We start from the raw sequence: 23,069 nt of genomic DNA, 5'->3' as shown, positions 1-23,069 counted from the left end.
CCTCTCCGTTTGGATGTTTTGTGGTGATAGCTTGGAGTTAACCCTGCGAGATGGTTCCAACACTTGACAGACAGCTGTGTCAGTACTACTACAATGCCCTGGGGACATTGAGTATTTACAGATCAGTCTTGTTGTACATAGGAATTATGGCAATGGGAACAAAGCACAGCACACTACACTAGTACAGATGCCTGCAATTGTTTCATAGTGTTTCTCTAACCAATTCTGAAGTTTGAAAGGTGCGATAAATTCTTATGTGAGGCTGAAAATGTTAACAATATTCAAGCTTAATGGCTACACTGTACATCGATTAACAGTAACTTATATGTGTGTAAATGTGGTCGGCTGCAGGGATATTCAACATGCTGCCCTCCAGCTGCTGTGGCGCTACATAGTGCAGCATGCCCTGCCACAGTTTTGCAATAGGGGAATGCTAAAATTGTGACAGGGCATGCTGGGATGTGTAGTTCCTCAGCAGCTGGAGGGCCTCATAGTGACCAACCTGTGGTAGAGTATATAGATTGTAAGATGCTGTGAGTGACTAAGGGCCCATTTTTCATACAATATTTGCGGCTATGGCGATTATTCGCAAATATTATGTATCCCCCCATTACCGCCCGCAGCCGCATCCCCCATGCGATGCTGCCTGATTTATTCTTGATATTGGCTCCCGCTGCTATCGCAATCCTTTGATTGCGGTAGTCCATTGTAGTTTATGGGCTACACTTCGAGAGATGTAGTCCCGGAAGGGTTCCCCAGGAACCCTCTGCCGGAAATGGCCCCTGTGCATGGTGGTCACTATGACTGAGCATGCACAGTGGCCCCGGTACCTCACTCGGTGCATCGTGGGTAAGGGCTTCTTTCGGAGCCACTGCCCCTGCCTTTGCCGGGTGATACATCCACCCGATATGATCGCATTATGCGATATCAGCACCCAGGATTGCATTGCATATGCGATCATTGAAAATGAACCCATAAGAATTCTCTAGAAAGTGATGTGGAATGTGTGAGCTAAATCCGAGATTCCCAAGTTTTTTTGAATTATGGCGCCTTAGAGTTTCAGAAGTTTTTTACTGCACCCAGAGGCTTAGGGGTATATGCAATTGTGGTCGAATTCCCGAAAAACGGGACATTTTCGCCCCCCCCAAAAAAATTCGACAATGCAATTCAGTACTTTTCGTAAAAAAAACGGACTTTCCAAATTCGACTTTTTGAAATTCGACATTTGTCAAATTCGACATTTCTGCAATATTACAAATGTGGCAATTCGACAAAAGTATATTCAATTGAAGATTGTAAATTCGACAACAGTGCTTTTAGACAGTAAATTCGTCATTTTCAATCCGCCACACTTTTCTGGCGGAATCTAATAAAAAAATTTAAAAACATGTTTTTTTTTATTGGCAATAGCATATCTATTTATATTAGAAGGGATTAGGTACTTGGTTTGTCTATTTTGGAGGCACAAGTATTATTTATATATTTTTAAAAATATATATATATTTTTTTAATGGAATGGTAAAAATCTGAAAAAAAAAATGCGTGGGGTCCCCCCTCCTAAGCATAACCAGCCTCAGGCTCTTCGAGCCGGTCCTGGTTCTAAAAATCGGGGGGGGGGGGGGGGGGGGGGGGGGGAAACTGACAGGGGATCCCCCGTATTTTTAAAACCAGCACCGGGCTCTGCGCCTGGTGCTGGTGCAAAAAATACGGGGGACAAAAAGCGTAGGGGTCCCCCGTATTTTTTACACCAGCATCGGGCTCCACTAGCTGGACAGATAATGCCACAGCCCGGGGTTACTTTTATACAGCGCCCTGCGGCCGTGGCATTAAATACCCAACTAGTCACCCCTGGCCGGGGTACCCTGGAGGAGTGGGGACCCCTTCAATCAAGGGGTCCCCCCCCCAGCCACCCAAGGGCCAGGGGTGAAGCCCGAGGCTGTCCCCCCCATCCAAGGGCTGCGGATGGGGGGCTGATAGCCTTTTAAAAATGAAAGAATATTGTTTTTTTTTCAGTAGTACTACAAGTCCCAGCAAGCCTCCCCCGCAAGCTGGTACTTGGAGAACCACAAGTACCAGCATGCGGGAGAAAAACGGGCCCGCTGGTACCTGTAGTTCTACTGGAAAAAAAATACCCAAATTAAAACAGGACACGCACACCGTGAGAGTAAAACTTTATTTCACACATGTCGACACACACATACTTACCTATGTTCACACGCCGACCTCTGTCCACTTGTCCAAGTAGAATCCACGGTGTACCTGAAAATAAAATTATACTCACCTCAATCCAGTGTCCTGTGATTTGTAATCCACGTACTTGGCAAAACAAAAAAACGAATACCCGGACCACACGGACTGAAATGGGTCCCATGTTTACACATGGGACCCCTTTCCCCGAATGCAGAGACCCCCCGTGACTCCTGTCACAGAAAGGTCCCTTCAGCCAATCAGGAAGCGCCACTTCGTGGCACTCTCCTGATTGGCTGTATGCGCGTCTGAGCTGGCAGACAGCGCATCGCACAGCTCCCTCCATTAGTTTAAATGGTGGGAACTTTGCGGTCAGCGGTGGGGTTACCCGCGGTCAGCCGCTGACCGCGGGTGACCTCACCACTGACCGCAAAGTTCCCACCATTGAAACTAATGGAGGGGGCTGTGCAATGCGCGTCTGAGCTCAGACGTGCAGAGCCAATCAGGTGAGTGCCACGAAGTGGCGCTTCCTGATTGGCTGAAGGGACCTTTCTGTGACAGGAGTCACGGGGGGTCTCTGCATTCGGGGAAAGGGGTCACATGTGTAAACATGGGACCCCTTTCAGTCCGCCTGGTCCGGGTGTTCGTTTTTTTTTTTTTTGCCAAGTACGTGGATTATAATAAAAGACCAGGACACTGGATCAGGGAGTATAATTTTATTCACAGGTATCCCGGATCGTCGGCGACATTGGAGACGTGGCAGTCGGTGGGTCAACATAGGTAAGTATGTATGTGTCGGCATGTATGAAATAAACTTTTACTTTCACGGTGTCTGTGTCCTGTTTTTATTTGGGTATTTTTTCCCCAGTAGAACTACAGGTACCAGCGGGCCCGTTTTTCTCCCGCATGCTGGTACTTGTGGTTCTCCAAGTACCAGCTTGCGGGGGAGGCTTGCTGGGACTTGTAGTACTACTGGAAAAAAACAATATTCTTTCATTTTTCAAAAGGCTATCAGCCCCCCATCTGCAGCCCTTGGATGGGGGGGACAGCCTCGGGCTTCACCCCTGGCCCTTGGGTGGCTGGAGGGGGGGCACCCCTTGATTGAAGGGGTCCCCACTCCTCCAGGGTACCCTGGCCAGGGGTGACTAGTTGCGTATTTAATGCCACGGTCGCAGGGCGCTGTATAAAAGTGACCCCCGGCTGTGGCATTATCTACCCAGCTAGTGGAGCCCGATGCTGGTGTAAAAAATACGGGGGACCCCTACTCTTTTTGTCCCCCGTATTTTTTGCACCAGCACCAGGCGCAGAGCCCGGTGCTGGTTTTAAAAATACGGGGGATCCCCTGTCAGTTTTTCCCCCGGATTTTTAGAACCAGGACCGGCTCGAAGAGCCCGAGGCTGGTTATGCTTAGGAGGGGGGACCCCCCGCAATTTTTTTTCGGGTTTTTTACCGTTTTTCCCCGTTTTTTTTAACATTTTTTAAAATCTAATCAAAATCCGTCAAATCGGCTGTTTTTCGACAGCGGGACTGTCGAATCCGTTTTTTATTGAATATGTAGAATTCCGGCACCCACCTGCCGGAATTCGACGGTCGAATTGTGTCGAATTAAAAAACGGGCGAAAAATTGCCGCGATTCGCCGGCAATTGCATATACCCCTTAAAGTTTCTTTAAAAATTCTATGATTGGCAGCCACAAGCAGTGGCGGTTTTTACCTATGGGCAACAGGACTGCAGCCCCCCCAGGTAAAACCCGCCACACTGCTCAGTGTGAGTGAGCCAGATGCAGACCGTGAGACTGCACTTGGCTTCACTGTGACTGGTAGTGACTTCTCAGTGGAAGTCCTACCTGCCAGTCACAGAAACTACAAGCAGTTCCAATGGGAGATGTTTCCTCCCTGTGGGACTGCCAGACCGGGCTGCGATAAGCAGAGCTGGCTTCCTGTAGGAAGCCCTAGCTGGCTTCTATGGACTGTAGCCAATGCAGTCCACGATAACCGGGTTTTGCGCATATGTGGTACCATCGCCGCTACTGCACATGCTCTGGATCTGGGCAGCTGTAAACTACATAGTGCAGGTGTCGGGGACAAGGTGGCAGAGACCCGGCAGCATTACAGTTGAGATTCTGGCTAGGTGGCTAATAGGGTATATAATGGGTCTATATACTTCTGCAAGTGTCGCCTGTATTAGAAAGACCTCACCTCAAACATCACAGCTCGTCAATCATGCTGCGGCTAAGGGGAGACTGAGGGCCTAATTCAGACCTGATCGTAGCAGCAAATTTGTTAGCAGTTGGGCAAAACCATGGGGGTCATTTAGACCCGACTGCATGCTGCATTCACCATTTCCTGGGAGTATCGGAAAAAACGCAGGAGTGTCCACTCGTTCTGGAGGAGGGTTCCTGACGTCTCCAGCGGCCCGTATCGTCACAGCGGCTGAGTAAGTCCTGGGCTGTGCAGAAACTGCACTCACTTTTGTTTGTGCAGCTCTCTGCACAGCCGTTCACACCCCTGCGATGCGCTTACTCCCTCCCCTGTAGGCCGCGATCACCTGGTCGCAGCAGTGCAAAAAATAGCCTGCGTGCGACCAGGTCTGAATTAGGCCCCATGTGCACTGCAGGTGTGTCAGATATAACATGTGAACACACCCGACCCAAATCTAACTCTCTTTGCACATGTTATATCTGCCCACCCCCCTACCCCACCCCACCCCCCGTAGTGCACATGATTTTGCCCAACTGCTAACAAATTTGCTGCTACGATCAAGTCTGAATTACCCCCTGAGTGCGATCACGCTGGACTTGTCCTGCACACATGTAGAGCAGGTCCTGCACACACGCAGTTTGCCCACCATTGAGTTAGTATGTAAACCAGTGGTTCCCAAACTTTTTGGAATAACGGCTACCTGGAGTATCAGAATATTTTTTACGGCACCCCTATTCCAAAAGTTTCTTATTGAGAAATTTAGAAAGAAATAATAGTTTTTTAATTACCTACCGGTAAATCCTTTTCTCGTAGTCCGTAGGGGATACTGAGAATCCATTTAGTACCATGGGGTATAGACGGGTCCACTAGGAGCCATGGGAACTTTAAGAAATTGATAGTGTGTGCTGGCTCCTCCCTCTATGCCCCTCCTACCAGACTCAGTCTAGGATACTGTGCCCGAGGAGAAGGACTTATTCTGAGAGAAGGATAGATAAGGAAAGTGGTGAGATTACGAACCAGCACACACAGAACAAGAGGAAAGCAAACTTGAAAACAAGAACAGCAACAGCTGAACCAAATCATAATACTTAATCAAGTAACAGTGCAGGAAGAACGAAGCACCGACCAGGCGCCCAGTATCCCCTACGGACTACGAGAAAAGGATTTACCAGTAGGTAATTAAAATCCTATTTTCTCTTACGTCCTAGGGGATACTGGGAATCCATTTAGTACCATGGGGAAGTACCAAAGCTCCCAAACCGGGTAGGAGAGTGCTGAGGTTCCTGCAGAACTGATTGACCAAACTGAAGGTATTCAGAGGCCAAGGTATCGAGCTTGTAAAACTTGGCTAACGTGTTTGAACCAGGCCAAGTAGCTGCTCAGCAGAGTTGCAAAACCGAGACACCCTGGGTACCCGCCCAAGAGGAACCCGCCAACTTAGTAGAGTGGGCCTGTACAGATTTAGGAATCGGCAAACCAGCCGTGGAATAAGCTTGCTGGATAGTGAGTCTAATCCAGCGTGCAATGGACTGCTTTGAAGCAGGACACCCAATCTTACTGGGATCATAGAGAACGATCAATGAGTCGGATTTTCTGTGACGAGCTGTCCTCTTTAGGTACACCTTCAAAGCCCTCACAACATCCAAAGACTTTGAAGTAGCAGAGGTGTCCGTAAAAGCTGGAACCACAATAGGTTGGTTGATGTGAAACATGGACACCACCTTAGGAAGAAATTGCTGACGAGTTCTGAGTTCAGCTCTGTCCTCATGGAAAATTAAGTAGGGGCTCTTGTGAGACAACGCCCCTAGCTCCGACACACATCTTGCTGAAGCCAAGGCCAACAGTGTGACGGTCTTCCATGTAAGATACTTTACGTCAACCTCCAGTAACGGTTCAAAACAGTCAGATTGGAGGAACTGCAGCACCAAGGGAGGTTGGATGTGCAGAACACCTTTCAAGAACGTCTGCACCTCAGGGAGAGAAGCCAATTGTTTCTGAAAGAAAATAGACAAAGCCGAAATTTGGACTTTTATGGAGTCTAGGGGTAGGCCCACATCCATTCCCGACTACAGAAAAAGCAGGAAACGTCCCATATGAAATTCCACCACCGAAAATTGTCTGCTCTCACACCGAGAGACATATTTCTTCCAGATACGATGGTAATGTTTAGACGTTACCCCTTTTTTGGCTTGGATCTTAATCGGGATGACCTTGTCAGGAATCCCTCTCCTGGCTAGAATCAGCCGTTCAACTTCCATGCCGTTAAATGCAGCCGCGGTAAGTCCTAATAGATGAACAGGCCCCGTTGCAGAAGTTCCTCGCGAAGAGGCAGAGGCCACAGATCTTCGATCAGCATCTCGAGAAGATTCGCATACCAGGCCCTTCTTTGCCAGTCCGGAGCAATGAGGATTGATTGAACCTTTTCCCTTTTTATTCTTTTTTCAGAATTCTTGGAATCAGAGGAAGTGGAGGAAACATGTACAGAAGCTGGTAAACCCACGGAGATGTCAAGGCATCCACCGCCACTGCCTGTGGGTCTCTCGACCTGGAACAATACCACTTGAGCTTCTTGTTGAGTCGAGAGGCCATCATGTCGATTTGTGGGTAATGGAACACCTCCGGGTGGAGGCCCCATTCCCCCGGGTGCAGGTCGTTTCTGCTGAGAAAGTCTGCTTTCCAGTTGTCTACTCCCGTTATGAAGACCACCGACAATGCCATGGCGTGTTTTTCCACCCAGAGGAGAATTCTTGACACCTCTGACTTTGCGGCTCTGCTTTTTACTCCGCCCTGACGGTTTATGTACATCACCGCCGTCACATTGTCCGACTGGACCTGAATGGCCTGATTCTGAATAAGATACGAGGCCTGCAGAAGATAATTGTAGATAGCTCTGATTTCGGAAGGACGACTTCCACATTTGACCATCTTCCCCGAAACTGTATCCCTTGGGTAACTGTGCCCCAACCTCTGAGGCTTGCATCCGTGGTCAGTAAAATCCAATTCTAAATACCGAACCTCCGACCCTCGACTAGGTGAGACGTTTGTAGCCACCACAGGAGGGAGATTCTGGCTTTTGGTGACAGACAAATCCTCTGGTGCATGTGAAGATGCGATCCGGACCATTTGTCCAACAGATCCAGCTGGAAGGGCCTCACATAAAACCTTCCATATTGAATCGCCTCGTAAGAGGCCACCATTTTCCCCAGAATGCATATGCAGAGATGCACCGAGATCCGGGTTGGCTTCAGGACAGCCCGAACCATGGACTGGATTACCATTGCCTTTTCCAAGGGAAGGAATATTTTCTGAGACTCTGTGTACAGACTCATTCCCAGGAAATGAAGCTTCTGCATTGGTTCTAGGTCATATTTTCGTAGGTTCAGAATCCACTTATGATCCAGGAGTAGACTGGTTGATAGATCAATGTTCTCCAACAACTGCTCCCTGAATGGTGCCTTTATCAAAAGATCATCCAGGTACGGAATTATGGGGGTAATTCTGAGTTGATCGCAGCAGCAAGTTTGTTAGCAATTGGTCAAAACCATGTGCACTGCAGGGTGGGCAAATATAACATTTGCAGAGAGAGTTAGATTTGGGTGGGTTATTTTGTGTCTGTGCTGGGTAAATACTGGCTGCTTTATTTTTACACTGCAATTTAGATTTCAGTTTGAACACACCCCACCCAAATCTAACTCTCTCTGCACATGTTATATCTGTCCCTCCTGCAGTGCACATGGTTTTGCCCAACTGCTAACAAAATTGCTGCTGGGATCAACTCAGAATTAGGCCCTATGTTCATTCCTCGTTTGCGGAGAAGTAACATCATCTCTGCCATCACTTTGGTGAACACCCTCGGTGCCGTGGAGAGACCAAATAGTAGGGCCTGGAACTGGTAGAGACAGTCCTGCAGAGCAAACCGGAGATAAGCCTGATAAGGCAGCCAGATCGGAATATGAAGGTACGCATCCTTGTTATCCAGAGACACTAGGAATTCCCCCTCTTCCAGACCTGAGATCACCGCTCTCAGAGACTCCATCTTGAATTTGAACACTAGTAAGTATGGGTTCAAGGACTTGAGGTTCAGAATCAGTCTTACCGAACCGTCTGGCTTCAGTACTACAAACAACCTGGAATAGTAACCCTTGTTTTGTAGATGAGGTGGAACTGGAACAATGACCTGGGTCTGTACCAGTTTTTGAATGGTGTCCTGTAAGGTTATACTTGCCTTTTGTGAAACTGGTAAGCCTTATTTGAAGAATCTGTGAGGTGGAAGCTCCTGGAACTCAAGTCTGTATCCCTGGGATATAAGATCTATGACCCAGGGATCCTGGCACGATCTTGTCCAGATGTGACTGAAGAATTTTAGCGGGACTCCCACCCACCAGTCTTCCAGGCATCTCGGTCCACCGTCATGCTGAAGGTTTTGAGGAAGCAGAGCCGATGCCCTGGTCCTGTGAACCAGCAGTCGCTGGCTTACATTGTTTACCTCTAGCGACTCTTGTGGCGGTAGAAGAATCTCTGGCCTTGCCCCTAAACTTGGCAGTCCGAAAGGACTGTAAATTGGGTCCTGAGTAGGCCTTTCTAGATGGGGGAGCTGCAGAAGGTAGGTATGTGGACTTACCCGCAGTAGCTTTGGAGATCCATTTGTCTATTTCATCTCCAAGTAAGGCATCACCTGTGAAGGGTAGGCCTTCCACGCCTTTCCTGGAGTCCGCAGTCCACTGGCGTAGCCATAAGCCCCTGCGTGCAGACACTGCCATAGCTGTAGTGCGTGCATTAAGCAAGCCTATTTCTTTTACGGCTTCCACCATAAAGTTCACAGAGTCCTGTATGTGTTGCAGGAACAAGATAACCTCCACTTGAGGCAAGGTGTCTAACCCCTCGATCAGGTTACCCGACTATTTAGCAATGGCTCGAGTAATCCACCCATATGCTATAGTGGGTCTCTGAGCCACCCCAGCAGCTGTATACAAAGATTTGACCATAGTCTCAATTTTACGATCAGCTGTGCCTTTTAGGGAGGCTGCCCCCGGGACAGGCAATATAATTTGTGGGGCTTGCAAATAGTTCCCTCAGGAGCTAGTGTCCTCTTCAGCTGGGAACAGGACCATTAACCCTGAGAGAGGTTGCCCCCCCCCAAGTCCCACGAAGCAGGCAGGCTGGTGCCGTTCAGTCCTGCATGAAAATAACAAATTTAGAAAATAAATGCAGAAAACTCTTCAGGAGCTTCCAGAGATGTGACCGGCTCTACCGGGCACATTTTCTAAACTGAGTCTGGTAGGAGGGGCATAGAGGGAGGAGCCAGCGCACACTATCAATTTCTTAAAGTGCCCATGCCTCCTAGTGGACCCGTCTGTACCCCCATGGTACTAAATGGATTCCCAGTATCCCCAAGGACGTAAGAGAAATTAAATTAAGTAAATTGTGTTTATAGATCATCCTTAGGTTCAATTGTGTGGTGAGGGACAAGATTTGCCTCTGTTTGTCCACATATTTTATGACGGTCAGCCACCAGCACTGGTTTTGCCTATTACATTGACCATAAATAATTTGAATTGGTTCTGGATCACCAACCCAGGGCACCCCTGCAAGTGTCCCGAGGCACCCCACGGTGCTACGGCACACAGTTTGAGAACCACTGATGTAAACCACTGTGAAGCGATGGTTTACCATTTATTATGAACCATTCATTATGAAGAATCCAGGCACATTAATGTGTAAATGTATTAATTAATCCACCAGGTGTAGATATTCCAGTACAACCTCATGTCAGTTTTTTATGTTTGTTTGTGCCTCATTTTTACTGTTTGTTATTTGTGGCAGAAATGTCCATATCATCAAAAAAATAATAATAATGAGGTAGATGTTTTATAGTGGCACATATCGTGCTGCTATAGCGCTTTCTGCTTTGCCTCTTTATCAAGGAAAAGCAGAAAGGTACACCGACGAGTTGTATTAACATTGCGTTTACCGGAGTGAGGGAGTGAAAATTCCCCCCTCCAGCAATGCCATACCCTCCAACATTTTATACATAAAAATCGGTACAAATTAGGAAAGGGGCGTGGCCACGGGTAACTTTTCCTATACTTTCAATGGAAGTTTGGAGACACAAAAATCGGTACAGATCATAAAAAAAAAGCTACTGTACCTGCTAAAAAGGCACAGTTGGAGGGTATGCAATCCCCGCCAGAGCACACAACGCATCAGCCTAGCCAGCTAAACTGGGGATGCGCCAGATCTCACATGCAGCTTGCAGGCAGTCACAGCAGCCACTACAGTGGCTGTGAATGGGGCAATGACACCTGCAGCTGTCAAAATCGAAAGCTGCAGCTGTCGGAACGGTCAGTGCCTGGCCGTTCATACATTACTACGCACATCGGCAGAGAACCCCTGTCATTAAGCACCCATCGCCACAGTAATACATGGGGGAGAAGTGGTATCTGTACACATAACGTGCGCTGATACCACTTCTCCCCATACCAACACGGTGCCGAAAAGGGGGCATGACCTAATGGAAAAGGGTGCATGGTCTCACATGAATGACACTATCGTGAGCCACGCCTCCAATTTTCGTCACAGTGGGGGCATGGCCAGCGCTCTATGAACTGAGCAGAGCAGCGAGTGACAGAGCCTCCCAACTGCCCCTCTTCCCCACCGCGGGACACTGCAGCCAGCGGGAGGGACATTGGGACAGACCCCAAAAAATGGGACTGTCCAACGAAAATTGGGACAGTTGGGAGGTATGCGTAATACATCTACCTGTTAGGTTCCTGGTGCTCAGAACAAGGGAGATGTTGCGTAGTGAGTCCAGCGCACCAGAACGTGACGCTGAAATAAGGTGTGGTGTGGAAATAGCCCCTAGCACCCTACCTCCATTGTTTCACCCGTGTGGTCAGTTCACGCCTGAGTGACTATGGTTTCTTGGGCCCACGGCAGCCGCGTTTGAAGGGCGGATTAGGTCTGCCCAACTCCGATGCCCCCAGGTCTTAGAGTGAGACAAGGCGTGAACCGAGACAGGATAATAACAAGGGGACCTCTAACTAAAGCAAACAGAAGGCTAGGGGCTACTAACAACCCTAAAACTAAGTATATGTGCTGCACGCCGCCAAAGGAAAAGAACAACAAAGGAAATGCTGTCCACACGCCGGCACAATACTGTTGTGTACCGGCGGTGACAGCATATGCAGAACCCTCTGCAAAACACCAGTGACAGATATAACCAAGGAATACAGCGGCCTAGGCCGACGGACGCGGCAAAGCCGCTACTCACGGAACCGGTACAAATACTGGCAAACGGACGGGAACCCCCAATGTAGCCGACACAGGCTCTCAGAACCGGAGGACAGGCAGAATCCCAAACGACAGACCGGTGGACACCAAGAAGCCAGATACTCGACCAGGAACAGACAAAGCCACAGGACTTCTGGACAGGAACGCTTCACGGCAGGACACGGGATCAGACACTGGAACCGACACAGGAACCGACACTGGAACCGACACAGGAAGCAGCTAGACAGACACTGCTAGACAGGAGCTCAGGAACTGGCAGGGACTAGCTCAGAACTCAAGAACCCTGGAACTCTGGAAATATCACCAGCGTCTGTGAATTGCACTGAGCCAGAATATAACAGAGAGTCTTAATTAATTATGTCATGCAGCTGCCCTGCTGCACAACTGAGAGGTGCAATCAACAGACAGGTGAGGCTGAACACATGGGAACAAGCTGCAATCACACAGACTCACCACCAGCAGCAAACAAGAGTCTTCTCAAACCAGAGCAACGGAAAATCCTGGCCTGCAAGACAACTATAAACATAGAATAGGAATGAACCACTACCTGTGGTTCATAACAGTACCCTCTCCTTAAGGGTGAGCTCCGAACACCCCATGACACCCACGGGGAACATAAACAGAAGTATAACATAAAATACATAACCAAAATGCAAAACAGGAATGAGCCACAGCCGTGGCTCATAACAGTACCCCCCCTTGAGGAGGGGTCAAAGAACCCCAAAATTCAGACTTTCCAAAACAAGGGATACAAAAAAAAACCTGACACCCTGGTCTAGCAGAAACAAGCTGTGGCAACAGCTTGTAACGGTGCGCGCCCCCCCCCCCCCCCCCTGACGGTGACCACTGGACACAAGTCAAGGGGGGAAAAAAAATCTTTTTTTTTTTTTATATCAAGGCAAGAGTCAATAATTATTTCTTTTTATTCTTCTTCTTATTTTTACAAAGTTCTTGAGGTCTGACCAAGGTAATTCCCCAAACATTGTCTGAACTGATGGTACTTCCCAGCAAGGCTGGGTTCAAATCAGAGATTGGTTTCTTAACCTTGGGAGCTGAACTTTCAGGCAAAGTACTACTATTAGAAGAAGACAGAAAAGCACATCCTGCAGTCAAAACAACGGGCTGAGACTCTTGTGCCGAGTTTACAGTATACGGTGAACTCTCAGCAGATAAGACGGGTGACCTAGAGGAACCTGAACCAATTTCTTTGGAACCATATCTTTTAATAACTGCATCACTGAATGCTGGGGGATCCTGAAGAATGTGATCTTCAGCTTTCATTAGGCTGGTCGCCCACTCAAAAGGCTCTCCTCTAAAGGAATATATCAGATAGAGCACTAGGTTCTCTGAAGTGATGCCCAGAAATGGTCTAGACAACAAAATGGTGTAATAGTGTTTGTAAAGCGCCAGAAATTGGACTAAGTCCCCATCAAAGATTATAGATGTTGAGATATCAACAGAGTCAGGATCTGCTTCCTTCCCATCTGACTGACTAGAGTGCTTTGCTAGGACCTGGTCACTATTGACCTTACTCGAGGCAGAGACTTTCTGAACCCCACCTGGGGCAGTGACTTTCTGAACCCCACCTGGGGCAGTGACCCTCGGAACCCCACCTGGGGCAGTGGCCCTCGGAACCCCACCCGGGGCAGTGACTTTCTGAACCCCACCCGGGGCAGTGACTTTCTGAACCCCACCCGGGGCAGTGACTTTCTGAACCCCACCCGAGGCAGTGACTTTCTGAATGCCACCCGGGGCAGTGGCCTTCGGGAACCCCGCTGGGGCAGAGGACTTCGGGAACCCCGCTGGGGGCAGCATCTCGGATTCTTTTACTGGGACCGGGCCGTCAGCCTCCCTCTCCGAGTCGATAATTATCGAAACTTCTCCCGGGACAATGACTTCCGGTACTTTTGCTGAAGCTATAACCTTCAGAACCTCCACTAACGCTATGCCTCTTGAGTCCTTTCCTGGGGAAGCGACTTCTAGACCCTTCTTTGGGGCTTTGTCTCTCGAGACCCCACTTGGGGATATTACTTCAATGATCCCTTCTGGGGTTTTGCTTCTCAAGTTCCCTTCTAGAACTATGGTTTTAGACACCTTCTCTGGAGTTGCGCTTTTCAAGTCTCTACCTGGGGTAACAGCTTCTGAGACCCCTTCTGGTATTGACACCTGAGCTATAATATTCGATGTCCCTCTATAACCTAGAGCATCGGGCACCGCTCCAGGACTCTGGGCATCGGCACTGCTCCAGGACTCTGGGCATCGGGCACCGCTCCAGGACTCTGGGCATTGGGCACCGCTCCAGGACTCTGGGCATCGGGCACCGCTCTAGGACTCTGGGCATCGGGCACTGCTCCAGGACCCCGGGCATCGCTCCAGGACCCTGGGCATCGGGCACCGCTCCAGGACCCCGGGCATCGGGCACCGCTCCAGGACCCAGGGCATCGGGCACCACTCCAGGACCCCGGGCATCGGGCACCGCTTCAGGACCCCGGGTATCGGGCACCACTCCAGGACCCAGGGCATCGGGCACCGCTCCAGGGGTTTGCAACTCTGCTTCAACAGGAAAATCAAGAGAGGAGAGAAACATTTTCCTTTGGTTCCTGAATCTATAATGGGGCTCCCTAGCCCAAGGACCCCAATTATAGGACAGAGTGCTTTTTAGTGTGGGTTGTGTGACAAGTACCTCTGCCACAGTAGAGACAGGAGTAGGTCTTGTATCCTGACTCAACTTGGCCAGAGGGCAGGACTTGTCGCCACACTTTGGCTTGCGCAACTCACAGGTCTGCAGATAGTGGCTTAAACCCCCACAATATAGGCATAAATCTAAGTTTCTGCGACGCAGACGCTCCTCTTCTGAGAGCCTGGGCCGCAGAAAACTTTCAAACTTTTTCGCTCTAATTAAACCTGAGGATTCACTTGTCACCATACTGTGAACAAGAGTCTCTTTAGAGAATGAACTCTTAACTACTTCTGGCAAAATAAGCAAAATTTTGGTCAGAAGGTTTTGCAGTTGCTTTAAGGATTGCTGCAAAACTTCCAGCCGCTCAGGTCTCAAAGCACTGAAAGCAGAGTTCAGGGCTGAGAGAGATGCTTGCATAGTAGGCATAGGAGGATTTCAAACTAGACAAGACAAGACTAAACTAGACTAGACTAGACTAGACAAGACTAGACTGGATTTTTAAACTAGACAAGACTGGATTTTTAAACACCGGACTGGATTCTGCACACTGAGTTCTAGACAGGACTGGATTCTAAACACCGGACTGGATTCTGCACACTGAATTCTCGACAGGACTGGATTCTAAACACCGGACTGGATTCTGCACACTGAGTTCTAGACAGGACTGAATTCTTGACAGGACTGGATTCTAGACTAGACACTGGACCAAAAAAGAAAAAACTACTATTTAGCTTTGTTTCTTTTTTGTTGTATGGCTTGTGATAATGTTAGGTTCCTGGTGCTCAGAACAAGGGAGATGTTGCGTAGTGAGTCCAGAGCACCAGAACGTGATGCTGAAATAAGGTGTGGTGTGGAAATAGCCCCTAGCACCCTACCTCCATTGTTTCACCCGTGTGGTCAGTTCACGCCTGAGTGACTATGGTTTCTTGGGCCCACGGCAGCCGCGTTTGAAGGGCGGATTAGGTCTGCCCAACTCCGATGCCCCCAGGTCTTAGAGTGAGACAAGGCGTGAACCGAGACAGGATAATAACAAGGGGACCTCTAACTAAAGCAAACAGAAGGCTAGGGGCTACTAACAACCCTAAAACTAAGTATATGTGCGGCACGCCGCCAAAGGAAAAGAACAACAAAGGAAATGCTGTCCACACGCCGGCACAATACTGTTGTGTACCAGCGGTGACAGCATATGCAGAACCCTCTGCAAAACACCAGTGACAGATATAACCAAGGAATACAGCGGCCTAGGCCGACGGACGCGGCAAAGCCGCTACTCACGGAACCGGTACAAATACTGGCAAATGGACGGGAACCCCCAATGTAGCCGACACAGGCTCTCAGAACCGGAGGATAGGCAGAATCCCAAACGACAGACCGGTGGACACCAAAAAGCCAGATACTCGACCAGGAACAGACAAAGCCACAGGACTTCTGGACAGGAACGCTTCACGGCAGGACACGGGATCAGACACTGGAACCGACACAGGAACTGACACAGGAACCGACACAGGAAGCAGCTAGACAGACACTGCTAGACAGGAGCTCAGGAACTGGCAGGGACTAGCTCAGAACTCAAGAACCCTGGAACTCTGGAAATATCACCAGCGTCTGTGAATTGCACTGAGCCAGAATATAACAGAGAGTCTTAATTAATTATGTCGTGCAGCTGCCCTGCTGCACAACTGAGAGGTGCAATCAACAGACAGGTGAGGCTGAACACATGGGAACAAGCTGCAATCACACAGACTCACCACCAGCAGCAAACAAGAGTCTTCTCAAACCAGAGCAACGGAAAATCCTGGCCTGCAAGACAACTATAAACATAGAATAGGAATGAACCACTACCTGTGGTTCATAACAGTACCCTCTCCTTAAGGGTGAGCTCCGAACACCCCATGACACCCACGGGGAACATAAACAGAAGTATAACATAAAATACATAACCAAAATGCAAAACAGGAATGAGCCACAGCCGTGGCTCATAACACTACCCTAATGTCCCTACAAGTCCAGCGTACTAAAACATCAATTAAGCACACATACAGAAAAAAAACAAATGCTGCAATGACAGGCCCACTGCCAATAAGCTTCTGACCTATAAAGAGTGGCTTCATTCTGATTGGGCATTGTATGCAAATGCTGCTGTCATTATGCCTGGCGAATGCACATATTTATGTGTACAGTATATGCTGAATAGGACCAATATCAAGATGCGTACAGTCAATGACCTTTCTTCAGTGTAAATTACACCTGATATGTGATTATCTCTGTACCAGACCAACTATGTTTAACATGACTGACACTCAAACACATACCCTACCCATGATATCTAGATTATATTTCTGTTGATACAGGATTAAACATGATTAAATCTGGATTCACACTATATAATATTTTGGCCAATCTTTGTGATGAACTGAAACAACCATTGTATAGTGTGTACACCCAATTTATCGTTTGATGAATTGTGTACACACTATACAATGGTCATTGTTCTCCACATCAGGGAAGCAGTTAGCTTCCCGACGAACTGGACCCCGGCGGTCAATATTCCAACAATGGGATCCCAATGGAGGACAGATACCCGGCATCACTATACTGACACCAAACGGGATGCCAGCGGCAAAATACAGACAGCCGGCATCCCGAACGTCCTAAGAGCGGGACGCACTGCCGTCCGTGCTGGTGGGGGGGAGGTTTAGGCAGCAGATGGGGGGATAGGGTTAGGCTGCAGCACCGGAAAGGTTACGCTTAGGTAACGGGAAGCAAGGGTTAGGCACATAGAACGGGAGGTTAGGGTTAGGCACCAAGTGGGGAGGGTTAGGTTTAGGCAGCGGGGAAGAGAGGGTTAGGGTTAGACACCAAGCGGGGAGGGTTAGGGTTAGGCACCCACAAGGGAGGGTTAGGGTAGGGAGAAGGTGAGGGTTAGGGGGCTTCCTGGGGGCTGTCGGGATTTTGATGGATGGGATGCCGCTGTCGGTATACTGACCGCCGGCATCCCGTCCATCTCCAAAATCATACTGATCCCCCGCATCAGGTGACACAACGCGACAAATGATGTGGTCCACTAAAATTGACACTGAAGCGAGATATAGTGCAGTCACATGGCGGATCATACAGAGTGTACACGTACACAATATATTGTAACATCGAATCGACCCTTTGCAAGATCGCTGTATCGTTTAAGTGTGTACCTAGATTCTGACTTCAAAGCAACATTTTTGCTAGACACAGTGCAACTTTATTTTTACTACTCTAAATACAGTAAATGGCATGGGTAACCTTATCCTAGGTGAGTACAGTGCAAGAGTGCACATATAGCAGATAGAAAGCAGACAAATAGCTAACCAATTTTACCAGCTGAAAACAAACAGTGCAATGTGTTTCATATTAATGCATTCATATTAAAACACTTTATTGCTTTTAGTCATTTTTATCTTTTATCTACATGGGAATATTTTTTATTGTCATGAAGATATTGCAGCACTGATGGATTATAATCATTACTGTATTTATTACTTAACAACTGTTAAAAAGTGAGTAGTATATGATCTTGTTCTCACAGAACAACTACATAAAATCAATACTCTTGAGTAGAGAAATTTGAATGACATTTTGGCCCTCATTCCGAGTTGATCGCTAGCTGCTGTTGTTCGCAGCGCAGCGATCAGGCTAAAAATCTGGATTTCTGCGCATGCGTATGGTGCGCACTGCGCACGCGCGACTTACTTTCACAAAAGCCAATGTAGTTTCACACAAGGTCTAGCGAGGCTTTTCAGTCACACTGCTGACCGCAGATTGATTGACAGGAAGTGGGTGTTTCTGGGTGGTAACTCACCGTTTTTGGGGAGTGTGTGAAAAAACGCAGGCGTGCCAGATTAAAAAGCAGGAGTGGCTGGGGAAACGTAGGCGTGGCTGGCCAAACGCAGGGCGTGTTCGTGACGTCAAAATAGGAACTAAACAGTCTGAAGTGTTCGCTAGCTAGGAGTAAGTCTCGAGCTACTCAGAAACTGCACAATTTTTTTTTGTAGCAACGCTGCGATCCTTTCGTTCGCACTTCTGCTAAGTGAAGATACACTCCCAGAGGGCGGAGGCTTAGCGTTTGCACTGCTGCTAAAAGCAGCTAGCGAGCGAACAACTCGGAATGAGGGCCTTTGCACGATGCGAGTATTGCGGAGGAACCGGTTGTTTCACAAAGGTGGAAACTTCTGGCTACTCGTTCTTCAAGAGCCGCGTTTGGTTTTCCATTTCCACAGAATGCCATTCCGCACTGTATGTATACAGATGTGTCCTCTTACATGTTTGCTCTGTGCGCTATAAGTCGTGTTACACATAATGCGTGAGTGCCGTGTGACTCGGTAGCGTTGGGCGTATTTTTTGCATTTTCCCCCCACAAAAATGCGTCTTAGAAAACAAAGTAATGTAATAGGACACACAAGCAGCTTCTGATGATTAAAATTATATATTCTGTGTGTGACTGCGACTTTATTTGTATACAAAATGCTATGCTACACTGTAACGTGTCATTTCGGATGCAGATAGAAATGCAATTACATACACAATATAGGCATGCCGCATAAATTCATTTTAATCATCTCCTGCGTCCTATTACATTACTTTGTGTCTAAGATGCATTTTCACGAAAAAAAGTACCGCCACGGCAGGTCGCGACATCAAGGGCTGTTTAGCGTGACTGCAGCAAGGCTGTGAGAAGACAAATCTGTAGATTTGCACTTTGCGGAATATATAGTCTATAAACAGGGGTGAGATAACAATGGCCAACTAATTCTGGTAAGCCTTTGTCTGGGTACACTTACCATCAAATTGTGATGGTGAAACGACTTACATTTTATGGAACAGTTTTTAAAAGTTTACTTATCTCTACTCTGGAGCTTCAAAGTTGCTGTATCATCAAGAAAATATGTTATAGAATACACAATACAAGTCAATAATATGAACTATCTTTAAATGATGGCAACAGAAGGAAGTGTAAGCAGAAAGACCAATTGAAAGTTACAATTTCTTGACTGTTGCTTGTGATTGGTCCTCCCCCTTACATGCCATTCCTTCCTTTTTGTAGTAGAGAAGTTAGAGAAAAGGAGGATCCTAAAGAGTACATGGCACATTAGGAAAATATATTGCTAGGTGGTAGTTTGGTTTTAGGTAATAAAAAAAGTTAAAGTCTACATGCCCTCCTCCTAACTCTTCACTTGGTCACTCTTTCCAACTCCACCCCCTTACTGTTCACCCCTTCCCTTAAGCATGTAAGCACTTGACAGCCCTCATCCATTTTGTTCTACACCTAGCACGAGCACTGCCACGTGTGCTCTTATCTTGGTTTTCTTCAGCGGGTGATACTGCTCACTTGCCCAAATTAATAATTAAGAATCATCGACAGCTGTTGCACCCCCGAGGCTCACCACTGCCTGCTCCCACTAGTGAGTTTCCTTACCCTTGCCCCTTCCCTCGTCCCTCCCTGCATCTGGTTTTATTATATGGTTTGTTTTCTTGCTGTGTACTTATGCGATGATGTACTGTACTTATGCTGTGTTGTTTGTTTTGTCTTCTATCCTATGTGCGGTGCTGCGTACACTGTGTGCTGACTAATAAACAAACAATAATAATATAACAACATTTTTAATAATACCACAAAGAAAACAATATTTCTTGGAACTAATTTTTAACTCTTTGGGATAGGTTTACTTTCACTAAGATAACTAGATGTGTATCATTATTACATTTATAAAGCACAACGCTATAGAAACTACCTAATCAGCATCTCAAATTTACCATTTATTAAAATAAAATAAAAAACAGTCTTCCAAACCAAAATACGAGGATGGTTTGTTATTCAAAGTGAATGAGTGAAGTTAGAGAGAGGTTCACCGATGACAAAGACAATGGTGTTTGACCTTCAGCGAAGTATTCAGCATTTTTCTTTGTATGATGTCACTACTGTGGGCTGAACCATTAGGCAATATTTTCATTGGCTAATGGCAAGTGACATCATTGAGGCATGGTGCCCTGTCTCCCATTGAATTCATAGGCTGCATTCTCAAGAATACTGGTCAAGCCCACATGATGGCTGAACACATGGGTTGTAGGTATGTATCAGGAAGACTGGTCTGCTCTTTCAGAGTGTGGAAGCCCTCCCTGAGATTCTGTAGTCACTCCTGTGAGAGGAGTTACAAACAGTATGCCATATAGGCAACTGGTGATAATTAAGGTGATAATGACCAATCATACTATAGTTTACTAGACTGTACTGTAATGCGGAACAATGTATACAATCTTTTTCATCTACTTTATACTTGTTTTACTTTATATACAGAGATAATCAGTGATTTATGAAAATAACATTTCTGTGAGATTTGTTACTGAATTTTGTATTTATTGATTCTGATTCCATTATGGAATCAGACTGTTGCAGTGGATAATCAATGCTGGTGCATGCTATTGTGTAACATATGGACGACTTACGCAAGTACAACAAATGGTTGTTGTGATTATTATAAAACTTTCAAACTAAACTTAAAAAAATAAAAGTGATTAAACAAATATGGGCTTGTAAGACAAAAATAAAGATATGCATGCTACTGATAGAGAGAGTATACCATTATAGTGTACTGTATGTTATGCACGAAATCCACAGTGAAATCAAATAAATAGATATACTCATCTTGCACGTTAGCAGTACAAAGCACACAACAAATAAACGAGGCGCTGCCAGTCTAAGTCCTAGGAAATGTAAATTGTACGCTGGCTGACTGTGGGCTCTGTTTGATTCATTGAGTGAAATATTTGGCAGTTCATGTCCGGTTTCTAAGTAATGCGTCCAATCCCCACACAGAATCGGCTTTATTGTAGGGGAAATGCTTAGCAACAGCACCCTTTGCTAAGAACAGGAATTTCCCATGACAAAGGACCAGAAGTCGTGGTGTGCAAGTTATTATACATGAGAAGCTGTGCCCCCGGCGAGGGGAAAACGAGAGGATGACATTGTTATACCAGCATTCCGTTATGTTACCCAACATCTTCTGTTACCGTGACAGTTGGAGTACAAATAAATTGAGCTTAAATATTGGAAAAACTATGGATTTCAGGTCTGAATGATGCGGTTATAGCATTGTGTTCCTATAAAAATGCCTACTGCTCAGGAACATATCTTATATATAAATCAAGGAACATTTCAACACCTGTTAATAATTAGAAGTGTATCAGCGACATTTCTCACAGGATTCTACAATGTTATCAAATAATCATATATAGAAGAAAAAATATTTGAAACACAATGTATGTATGACGTCAGATAAACTGGTTCACAATCAATGTATCGGACTCTACGAACGGCACAGCAGGTATAATAAAGGTATTTATTACACACACAGGAGTTCTGCAAAGCACTGGAGGTGTGATAGAGCAAACTAAGACAAGCCGCATCACATGCCCAAGTTCTAAGAACACGTTACAAGAATTACAGGCCTGCAGTGACTATACCCTGAGATGTCATTGTTCCCACTCACATCACGCAGAAATCACCAAGGTTACAGCACAATAAATAAACCAAAAAGGACTGCTTTATATTAGCCAAAACAAATGATCCCCTGTAATTTGCAGCACAGGAAATATCTTACGCTCCTGGACACATGCAGTGGAGATAATAAGAAACAAATGCACTTTGGTGAGCCATAAAATGAAGATATTAGTCATGTAATAACCAACCTGAGATGAAAAACAGCAACAGGTCATCTATACGGCAGGAAGCAGGGAAATCAGTACATACACACGCAGCATCTCCTGTCTTCTATGGAGAGCTGTGAGAAGCCAATGATGTGAGTCCGCCCCCCACACCAAAAAAAACCACAGCCCTCCTTCCACTCTGCTTCTCTCAAGGTTAATGCATTTCTTACACAAATTCACTTGTACAGGTTGTGTTGTACACAAAGTGCGGGGGGGAGACGCGGACCGACCCAGGAGCTTTTTAAACAACGGCCATTAACAACTGCTAATTGTTGTCACCTTTATCGATTGATCTCTGTGTAGTGAGCTAGCAGCCCCCAGAGAGACGGCCAAGACACGCTCTCGGATATGTGAGGTTACGCACGCACTGCAAGTCAATGCAAGACAGAGGAAGGACTTATTGCTTATAAAGCAAGATGTGTATTCATTGAGACCTTATGACTGCCTACATTAGTCTGAACATATCCAAAGCACGTGATACAAATTCCTTCAAAGGGTAATTACAAATTAAAGCAACAAAAGCAATAAAAGTGAATTAATTTTATTATCACAAATTTTAAAATTATGCCTGGTATTTCTAAATGGCGCACACATAGATATGCCAGGTATAAAGTCTGACACCAGCACCTGCATTATCCTAATATCGATATGTCTGTCTGTCTATATTCGATAATGTGTTCGGGTTCCCAGTCCTGATGACGACCCCCCCACGTGGCTAATGGCAGCCATGTCACTGGAGGGGTTAACCCCCCTGCTGCTGCGCCATACTTAAATGGACCTACATATGCTAGGCACCGAATTCAATATGTATTAACGGCACCAGGCCGGCACCACGGTCCTCCGGGAGATGCTGGAGGGCCAGGTGGAAGATACAATTGGTTGCATCGTGCAGTGGGGTAAATTACGTCATCAAGTGCAGGACCGGTCGCGGACAAGTCATGTCTCAGAGGAAGTGGGCAGATTAGAAAGGCTGG

At 46.8% G+C, this 23,069-nt stretch overlaps 2 protein-coding genes across 8 annotated transcripts in view; one reads left to right on the top strand and one right to left on the bottom strand.

Annotated features, from left to right (window-relative positions):
• The window catches only part of APBB2 (amyloid beta precursor protein binding family B member 2), a 501,466-nt gene that overhangs the window by 93,070 nt on the left and 385,327 nt on the right, over positions 1 to 23,069 (bottom strand). The window contains exon 1 of one of the 7 annotated variants that reach the window (XM_063921027.1): positions 22,078 to 22,179. The exons of the other annotated variants lie outside the window; for them this stretch is intronic. The gene's annotated coding sequence lies outside the window, so the exon portion shown is untranslated. Of the gene's footprint in view, positions 1 to 22,077; positions 22,180 to 23,069 lie in introns of those variants that run through there. 7 annotated transcript variants of the gene reach the window in all.
• Positions 1 to 23,069, top strand: part of NSUN7 (NOP2/Sun RNA methyltransferase family member 7) — a 421,001-nt gene that overhangs the window by 386,807 nt on the left and 11,125 nt on the right. The window lies entirely within an intron of this gene.

Source organism: Pseudophryne corroboree, chromosome 1, assembly GCF_028390025.1.
Source record: "Pseudophryne corroboree isolate aPseCor3 chromosome 1, aPseCor3.hap2, whole genome shotgun sequence".
Taxonomy (NCBI): Eukaryota; Metazoa; Chordata; class Amphibia; order Anura; family Myobatrachidae; genus Pseudophryne; species Pseudophryne corroboree.
This window is presented reverse-complemented; position numbering and strand designations above follow the sequence as displayed.